Below are 10,492 nucleotides of genomic sequence, written 5' to 3'. Positions count from 1 at the left end.
TAGTTGGTCCTGGGCTATCTCCACTAGGATTTGAGTTGAGGTGGTAACTTATGTGGAGAAAGTGGTTTTGTTCACCTGACACACACCACTCCCTATACCTTCTTCAGAGTGCATTACTGTTTCAGGTAGACCTGCTTGCTTGTCCCACTGATGGCAGCTGGTCAGAATAGTTACTGAGTTACTGAGAGACCTCAGCTGTCAATAACATTTTCCAAAAGTTTGTGAGTTATAGAACTGCACCTTTCATATATGGGCATTTCATTTGTTGGAAGAGGCAAAAAAAAAAGACATTTGTGTAACAAAGCAGATTCAGAGAGTTCTGAGGACCTGACAGAAAACTACCTCAGATAAATGTTTGGAGAGGACCTGTTTGAAAGTAGCTCAAAGGCACAAGTACTAATTTGGAGAAGACTGCAGGGCATTCATACAACTGTTTTCTGGGTTTTGAAGCATTTAACAGAAATTACAAATCAAAGATTATGGAAATGCTGCATATATATTATTTGTTATTCCTGATTGATTTCTAATTGTTTTGTTTTGTTTTGTTTTTTTGTTTTAGGATTTTTTTTTTGTCTCTGTTCATGAAAGGCCCTGATTTGAGTCACTGGAGCCCATAGGCCAGATGAAGAGATGAGATGCCAAGAATCTAGAGATCAGAAAAATGAGAAAGTATAGCAGCTGGTCACCTGAAGAGAGAAGCTCATCATGAAGATTGCCCCCTGTTGCTTGAACTAAGCAGAGTCGAAAAAAATCGGAAAAGAACAGATACCTTGAGCTGAGTCAGCTGAGAGAGCTAAATGAAGCCAGGTAGGCTCTGTGGCAGGAGGGAGCTCGTTGGAGAAGGGCTAGCTGGACTTAATGTCCTTCAGCACCATTTACAGTCAGGGAGAGAAGAAAACCCTTTGGCATTTGATTACCTTCTATAGGCCTCTCTGACTTGAGATGAAGAAATTTTTCAGAGCCCCACAGTATAAATATGAGGAGCTTTGCTGTTCTCAGACTTAAGCCTCAGAGTGCATAGTTTTGGGGTAAACTACTTGTCACAGAAATAGCTTAACAGAACTTCAGCTCTCCATCAAGTGAGCAGCCCTGGAAACTGACAGACCCCAAGCACAGGGCTGCTCTTTTACTGAAAGAGTTTAATGTTGCTACTTTACAACAACAACAGTAACAACAACAAAAAAGCATAACCAATTGAACAATAAACATTTATTTATTAAATAACAATTTATTAAATACCAGGTTCTGCACTAAGCACAAGGAATACAAAAAGAGGCAAAAGATAGTCCCTGCCCTCAAGAAGCTTATACTCTAAACATGTAAATAAATATATACAAAAAGCTATCTACAAGATAAATGTTGTAGTTTGTCCTTGGTTTTCAAAGAAGTCCAATGACATCGCAGGGTGATGTCTTAACTTGCCCATGAATTGGATTTAAGTGAGGCAGAGTTGTCCCAAGTCATCAGCCTCACTCTCTCTTCCTGAGTCACTTAAGTCCAGTGCCAGACAAAAGTCAGGATGACTGGTGATGGCCCAGGATGACCTTGGTATCTTTGATGTCTGACCAAGCTCTAAGTGTTCCACAGCTCATGCTTCATGGCTGTTGGAACAAATTGTTTTCATCTGCCCATTCACATGCACTCCCTAACTCACTGACAGGTTTGAGGCTTGTGGTCACCCTCAGTCTGGTTTAGCCTTGTCTGCTGAGGTGGTTTACTGTGGTTGCGGCCTTTGCATATGCTACCATTTATAAAGCCATAGGTGAGAGGTGAATCAGGGTCACCAAAGATGGATGAGCAGCCCTGAAAAGGGCTCAGCAAGCCCTAGGACCAGAGATGCCAGTCCTCTTGAACACCCCATATATTCCACAAGATAAATAAAAAATAATTAACAGGTGGAAGGCACTAGAAAAAGATTGGATTCCTGAAAAAGATAGGATTTTAGTTGGGGCTTCAAGGAAGCCAGTAGGTAGAGCTGAGGAGGGAGAGTGTTTCAGGCATGGAGGACAGCTAGAGAAAAACAGCTAGAGAAAACTCCTAGAGCTGAGAGATGGAGCTTGTTCATGGAAAAGCCAGGAGGCCCATGTCACTGGACCAAAAAGTAAGTGACAGCATAGTAAGGCATAAGAAGACCGAAAAAGTAGGAGGTGGCAAGCTTAGGAAGGTCTTTGAAGCTGAACAGAACATTTCGCATATGATCCTAGAGGTTCACACTATTTTGACTGCCCAAAAGTGGCACAGAAGTGGTTTTGTCCAGCAAAAGTCTAGAAAGGCATATAAGGCATATAAAAGAAACAGGTGAAGCATGAGAGATAGCCTTCTCTACAGAGACCACTGTCATCCAAGCGTATAGACGGGAATGATAAAGTGCCCTAGGCAACTGGGTTTCCCTATTCATAAACTTCATGCTAGGTTTGTGTGTTCCTTCTCTACCCCACAAACACGATGTGCATTTGTGGGAGAGTGTAACACCTATTTACAAGTGAACTATTACATTTTAATTATTCGTACTTTTGCCTTCTGTTGAATGTTATAATTCTCATTTCATCATATTTTCTCTAATGTTTCATGTCTTATGTAAATGGTGTTACTGTGACTGATTTTATATAAATGAAAAACACACCAAAGGGGACTCATGAGTTAAAGTGGTGAGTATTAAGAGTATATTGCTCCCCAATATACCCAAGGACACTCAGAGTTGAGTAGCAGCAATGTGGTCATACCTGTGGATGGTTGCCCAGCTACTCTTAAAATCAGCTTCCCTTTCCCAGATCCTCCAGAATGCATGCAGGTGAATAAGCAAGTTCAGAGAGAGAAAAGGGAGGTACAGGTGCCACATCATTATGCCCAGACTGCATGAGCAGAAGAGGAAAGAGGGCTCAAAAAGCAATTGACTGGGTAATATGGCCAAGGAAAAGTGTTTTTTTTTTTTTAAGGACTGGGAAGACCTAAGAATGTTTTCAAGCATATAGAGCCAATGGTAAAGGTGAAATTTAAGATGCATGGGGGGGGAATAAACGTTTAATAAAAAGAGGTCCTAAATAAGTTGGGAGGAAATGAGTTATTGGTTCATGTTAAACTTAGCAAGTAGTAAAGTTATCTCATTTCTGACTGAAGAGAAGACAGGAGGAAAGGGTAACGCTTTTGAGAGGTTTTGAAGAATATATTAGGGAATATGAGGAGGTTCATGTTGGAAGGCTTCAAACTCATCAGTGAGGTCATGGGCTAAGGTCAGAAGAGTCAAATTCAAGGCCCAGGACTCCCAAATGTGGCCAGGACCAGATTCAAATCCTGGCTCTTTGACAACAAATCTGGGATATTTTCCAGGACAGCATGCTCCCTCCCTTAAAAGAGAGACATTTATTAAGCACCTTGCTAAGCGCTTTATAAATTGTTGTTATTTGTCCTTTCTTTTTGACGAGGACCATGACATCGGAAAGGTGATATGATGAGTTGCAAGTTAATTGGATTTAAGTTAGGAAAGCTGTGCAAAATCATCAACTTCGCTCTCTCTTCTGGAGACAGCTGGGTCCAGTGGCAAGAGATAGATCAGGAGGACTGGAGATGGCTGCTTTACAAATTAGCTGAGACTTGAAGGAAGCCAAGGAAGCCAGCATGTAGAGATGAGGAAAGAGAGAGTTCTAGGCATGAAGGACAGGTAGTGGAAATACCCAGAATCAGGATGGAGTGTAAGGTGTAAAAAGACTGCAAAAGTAGGGAAAGGGCCAGGCTACAAAGGGCTTTAGAAACCAGAGGATTTTATATTTAACCTTAGAAGGGCAATAAGAAGCCACTGGATTTGATTGAACAGAGGTCATCAAGGCCAAATCCTTCATTTTACAATTAAGGAAAATGAGGCTCAGAAAGGTAGTGAGAGGAAACATGAGACAATAGATAGAGGGCTGGAGGAGAACTGGATTTGAGTCCTGCCTCAGGAATTTACTAGCTACTTGACTGTTTGGACTAAGGTTGTCCTTGCCTGTTCTCAGTCTAGAAAAGGGGTTTTTTTGCATGGTAAACTGTTTCCTCATGCTTACAGACTAATTTATTCTATTCAAATACTATAGAAAATATACTTCAATCATTTTTCATTATAATTATGCTCTCTGCACTGTTATAAGCCTATTTTTAGTCAGAATAATAGTTCTCACTTATATAGCACTTTATGGTCAGCTCTTTATTTGCATAATTTCAATTGATCCCTACAAGAGCATTGTCAAGTAAGTAAGACATTTTATAAATAAGAAACCTGAACTAAAGAAGTGGTTGAGTGCTCAGGCTCAATTGCTCAATTACCCAAGTGCAACTCAGTGCTCAGGGCAATTATATAGTTGAATAATTTTCTGGATAGTCAATCTAGGCTCAAGATCTAGAAGGGGTATTCAAGATCATTCACTTAATCCAACCTTCTCATTCTACCAGTAAGTAAACTGATTGCCAGAGAGGTTCAAGGAGTTAGCAAGATTACACAAGAGTCGGGAACAGAGTATAAGGCTTATAGTTCACAACCAAGTGTGCATTCCTCTACTATAATACATTACTCTCATTTTTGTTTGTTTTGGTTTTTCTTTATAATATTCAAACAATTGGCTTGATTCTCCAATTTCTTTTTTTCTTAAGATATACGCTTTGAGATGGCTGAAACCCCATATTTTATTTATTGCTTTATAAATAGACAACAAAACTCATTTGTACTGATATATCAATGTCTTTATTAATTTATTCAACATTCCATGGATAAAGTGTATGTCTTGTTCTGAGTGCTGGGGAGATGTAAAGTTTAAGACCTCTGTCTCTGCACTCATGGAGCTTAGAAAAGAGCAAAGGAAAGAACAATAGTAATGATATTAGCATTTGTATAGTGCCTTAACATTTGCAAAGTATTTTATATCTCTTATCTCCTTTAATCTTCTCAACAATCCTATAAGGCACTTGTCATTGCTATCCTCATTTCCACTGAGCCTCCTAGCCATTTAATAATAGCCAAATATTAATAAAAAAAATTAATAACTTACATTACATAGTTTTTAAGGTTTTCAAGTATCATCTCAATTGATCCAAATCCATATAATTCTAATCTCCAAGCTTAGTAAGTGCATAAGTAGACAGAAAATGACTCATAGTGTGACTCCATTTATTTTCTGTGACTCCCTGCTCATTCTCTGGGTCTGCCTTTGAGATCACCTCTAATTGGGATGGGGCTACTTGTTCAATATCTAGAGTTGCTGCTTCTGGTATACCATCCATAGGAAGGAACTTAAAGACAAGGTATAGAAAAGTCTTGTAAATTTTAGGTTAGAATTCCAAGCTAAATCAAAGAGTAGTGTAATTTGCAGAGAGAGAGATTTCAATGATTTAGACATGAGTTTGTATCTAGACAAGCTCTGTGCCATTTCCAGAGAAGACACATACTGAAATGGAACAGTTAAGAGCCAGAAATATAGTTTGTGATCTCTTTTCTTAACATAATTAAGACCAGTCTTTATTCTTTGCTTTTATTTATCAATCTATAAAATGGGAATCATAGAGATCATGTGAAAATGAAATAATGAGAAGAGAAAGAACCAAGATGGCAGAGAAAAGACAGTGGCTCCCCTGAGCTTTCCCAAATTCCTCTCCAAACAACTTCAAATAATACCTCAACACAAATTCTGGAGTGGCAGAACCCATAAAAGAATAAGGCAAAACAATTTTCCAGCCCAAGATCATTTAGAAGGTCAGCAGAAAAGGTCTTTCACACCAGGGTGAGAGTGGAGTACAGTCCACTACAGGATACACCACTACAGGCCTCACTACCATAGGCCACACCCCAGCAAACCAGCAGCAGGACTTGGGGGCAACTGAATCAGGAGTGCCAGCGACAGCAGCTTCTAGAGCTCTCAGCCCACAGGTGGTAAGAGTGTAGGACAATTGGTCAGAAGGAGATTGCAGGAGTCCCTTTGCTGGCACTGGGGTTGGGACTCTGTTGCATTGTTCATACTTAGATCCTGGTCACATTCCTAGGTAGCAGTCCCAGGGCAAGGGAGAGCACTAGCATACCAGAGCTTCTAACCACAGGGGAGAGGGGACCCTGGTCGTAGTTCCAGGGTGGCAAATAGTGTTTGTGGTCTCTTACAGAACAAATCACAGGCCAGAAGAGTAGTAAGCACACCTCTCCTTAGATCTTGGAAGAACTGAAAACTTACAGACCCTCCAGAACTAGCTCTAAAGACAGTTGCACCAAAAAAAAATTTTTTTTTAAATAAAGCTTGGTATAGTGCCTCCTCCACCCCAGGAGCAGAGCACAACTTTTACATAAAGTTAGTCCAAAAATAGACTGGAAAATGAGAAAAAAGAAAAAAAAAAGATCCTGACCATGGAATGTTACTATGGTGACAAGGAAAATCAAAGCATAAACTCATAGGAAGACAACTAAGTCAAAACTGCTATATCCAAAGCCTCAAAGAAAAAATGTGAATTGATCATAGGCCCAAAAGGAATTAATGGAAGAGGTCAAAAGAGATTTTAAAAATCAAATAAGAGAGAGGGGGGAAATTGAGGGAAAAGAAATGAGAATAATACAAGAAAATCATGGGGTGGGGGGAAAGGGTCAACCACTTAGTAAAGGAAACACAAACAAAAAAAAAATACTGAAGAAAATAACACCTTACAAAACAGAATAGGCCAAATGGTAAAAGAGACACAAAAATCCAATGAAGAGAAAAATGCCTTAAAAAGCAGAATTGACTAAATTGAAAAAGACAAAAATTCAGTGAAGAGAAGAATTCCTTAAAAAGCAAAATTGGTCATGTGGGAAAAGATGCACAAAAATTCATTGAAGAAAAGAACTACTTGAAAAGTAGAATTCGCTAAATGGAAAAGGAGGTACAAAAACTGACTGAAGAAAATAATTCCTTAAAAAGTAGAATTGGGCAAGTAAAAGCTAATGACTTTATAAGACATCAAGAAACAATAAAACCAAATGAAAAAAAATGAAGAAAAGAAAAAATATGAACTATTTCATTGGAAAAAACAACTGATCTAGAAAATAGATCAAGGAGAGATAGCTTAAAAAATTATTGTACTATCTGAAAGTCATGATTTTAACAAAAGAGCCTAAACACCATCTTTCAAGAATTTTTCAAGGAAAACTACCCTGATATTCTAGAACCAGAGGGTAAAATAAAAATTGAAAGACTCTATTAATCACCTCCTGAAAGAAATACCAAAATGAAAACTCCCAAAACTATTACAGCCAAATTTCAGAGCTCCCAGATCAAGAAGATATTGCAAGCAGCCAGAAAGAAAGAATTCAAATATTTGGGAGCAATTTTTATTGGTTCACAGATACACACACACACACACACAGATATACATATATATATATATATATATATATATATATATAAAGATAACACAAGATTTAGCAGCTTCTACATTAAAGGATCAGAGGGCTTGGAATATGATATTCCAGAGGGCAAAGGAGCTAGGATTACAACCAATAATCATCTACACAACAAAATTTCACCCCTTCGGGGGGAAAAATGGATATTCAATGAAATAAAGGACTTTCAAGCATTCCTGATGAAAAGATGAGAGCTTAATAGAAAATTTGACTTTCAAATATAAGGCTCAAGAGAAGCATAAAAAGGTAAACAAGAAAGAGAAATCATAAAGAATTCAATAACATTGAACTGTTTGTGTTCCTACATGGAAATATGATATTTGTAGCACCTGAGAACTTTCTCATTATTAAGGTAGTTAGAAGGAATATACAGTGACAGAGGTCATAGTTGTGACTTAAATATGATGGAGTGATAATCTAAAAAAAAATGTAAGTGTGATAAAGAGGAATGCACTGGGAGAAAGGTAAAGAAAGAAGGAGAATAGAGTAAATTAGAGCTCACATAAAAGGGGCATGAAAGGGCTTTTACAGCAGAGGGGAAGATGGGGAGGTGAAGGGGAGTATAGAAATCTATTTTTATCATATATGAAACTAGGAGCAGAAGTGGATAAGAGAAAGGGGGGGTTGCTGACAGAAGGGAGGGTGGACAGTAGTCAAAAGAAAAACACTTTTGAGAGTCTGCAAAGGAGGAGCCCTTGCAGCAGCAGCCATCAGAGGATGTGCCACCTGCATGTAGAGTGCTACTGCAGCCTAGTCCCTGCCCCCACCCCACAGGAGATGACCTGGATAATGTGTCTCCATGCTCTGTGACAAACTACTTATGGTGGGACTTGACAGCAAGGCAGATTGAAAATCTTACTCATAAACTCATTGAAAAAAACCAAGCATGTGTATGATCAAGTGGGATTGCAGGAGTTTGAAGAAGTATCCTATGAGAGTACTCTCAAGGGGTTGGTTGATGTGGAAGTGGAATACACAGTTCAGAGAAACATTTCTGGGTTTTCCACAGCACACCTTCCCCCTCCAAAGATATCCCAATGGCCAGTATTGAGGCTGACAAAAAGCTCTCTGAGTTTGATGTCAAGATGAGCATGAGACAGGATGTGTACCAGATGATTTTCTGACTGCAGGAGAAAGTTTCAGCAGCCTCACTGAGGCTGGAAGCCAAGAGATACCTAGATCAGTTAGTTAAGCTGGGAAAATGGAATGGATTGTACCTCCCAGAAGAAACTCAAGGAAAAAAAAACATTAAAAAGAAGCTAAGTCTCCTCTGTATCAACTTCAATAAGAACCTGAACGAGGACACTACCTTCCTGTAGTTCACTGGAGAGGAGCTGGCAGACCCTCCCAAGGACTTTCTGAACTGATTGGAAAAGACCAAGGACATTAAGTTGAATGCAAATCTCAAGTACCCTCATTACTTTCCTCTCCTAAAGAAGTATTATGTTCCTGAGACCAGGAGTAAGGTTGAAGAGGCTTTCAACTGTAGATGCAAGGAAGAGGACTGTGCTATTCTCCAGGAGCTAGTGGATCTCCCAGCTCAGAAGTCCAGCTTGCTAGGATTTAGCACTCATGTTGACTATGTCCTAGAGATAAATATGGCCAAAACAAATCAAGACTTTACCACATTCCTAGATGAACTGGCCCAGAAACTGAAGCCTCTTGGGGAAAAAGAGCAAGCCATCATTTTGGAGTTGAAAAAAAAAAGAATGTGGTAAGTGGACCCTGGATTTCAACAACCAGATCAATGCCTGGGACATGTGCTACTCTGTGAACTAGGTGGAGGAGACCTGCTATAATGTGGACCAAAACCTGCTAAAGGAGTACTTCCCTATGCAGGTGGTCACTTCTTCTTCTGGGGATGCAGACCTAGGGCCTTCTGGGCATATACCAAGAACTCCTGGGGCTGACCTTTGAACTGGAAGAGAATGCCAAGATATGGCATGAGGATATGAAATTGTATTCCATGAGGAATGTGATTCAGGCAAAGTGATAGGGAAATTCTCCCTGGACTTGTACCCCCAGGAAGAGAAGTACCATCATGCAATCTTCTTTGGCTTACAACCTGGCTGCCTCCTCAAGGATGGCAGCCAGCAGATCTCCATCTGAGACATGGTGGCCAACTTCACCAAACCTCCACTGGATGCCCCCTCCCTGCTGCAACACGATGAGGTGGAGACATACATCCATAAGTTTGGGCACATGAAGCACCAACTTTGTTCTCAGGCAGAGTTTGCCATGTTTAGTGGGACCCATGAGGAAAGAGACTTTATAGAAGTACCATCATAGATGCTGGAAAATTGGGTGTGGGAGAGGAGGGTCTGAAGTACATGTCCCAACACTATAAGACAAGATAGCTGGAGAAACTCAACAAGTCCCGTTAGGCAAATACAGGTCAATTCAACCTGTGTCAAATTGTCCTCACCATGGTGGACCCAGCCCTGTATACACAGACAAAAGCAGACCCAGCTAAGTAGTACACCTGGCTGTGCCAGGAGATCTTAGGTATTCCAGACACTCTAGGTACTAACATGCCAGACACTTTTGGTCACCTGACAGGAGGCTATGATGCCCGGTACTATGGCTACCTCAAGGAGTGAAGTGTACTCCATGGATATGTTCCATTCATGCTTCAAAATGGAAGGGATCCTCAACTGTAAGGTTGGCATGGACTACAAGACCTGCATCCTGAAGCCTCATGGCTCTGTCAGTGCTATCAGCATGCTGCAGTTCTTCAGCCAGGAGCCAAAGCAAGATGCCATCCTCCTGAGCAAAGGCATGAAGGTGTCAGACATGGGCTCACTGCCTTCTACCTGCTGATGGGCCAATCCCAGAGGCATGGGAGTCCTCTCATGTATCTCCATTCTTCAGGACTGAGCAAGTGAGGACATAACCTTTTACTGGCCTCCCTATTGCTTTAAACTCCCAAAAGAGAGAGAACAGAGGGACTCTACCAGAGGGAAATGGGATGACGGAGTATTTCTGTACCCTTCCCCAAACCTGTGCTGTTTTGCTTTCTACTTTTTTAACCTTCCAGTCCATTTGTAGGGTCTTTGCTCAGTCACATTAAGATGTTTGAACAAAAAAAAAAGAAAGAAAGAAAAACGC

The 10,492-nt window shown here is 40.2% G+C and overlaps 1 pseudogene; it reads left to right on the top strand.

The window, feature by feature from the left end:
* The first annotated feature begins 2,050 nt into the window (after positions 1-2,050).
* On the top strand, positions 2,051-10,204 carry LOC110198814 (thimet oligopeptidase-like; annotated as a pseudogene).
* Positions 10,205-10,492: the final 288 nt, after the last annotated feature.

Source organism: Phascolarctos cinereus, unplaced genomic scaffold (assembly GCF_003287225.1).
Source record: "Phascolarctos cinereus isolate Bilbo 61053 unplaced genomic scaffold, phaCin_HiC Scaffold_7;HRSCAF=346, whole genome shotgun sequence".
Lineage (NCBI taxonomy): Eukaryota > Metazoa > Chordata > Mammalia > Diprotodontia > Phascolarctidae > Phascolarctos > Phascolarctos cinereus.
This window is presented reverse-complemented; position numbering and strand designations above follow the sequence as displayed.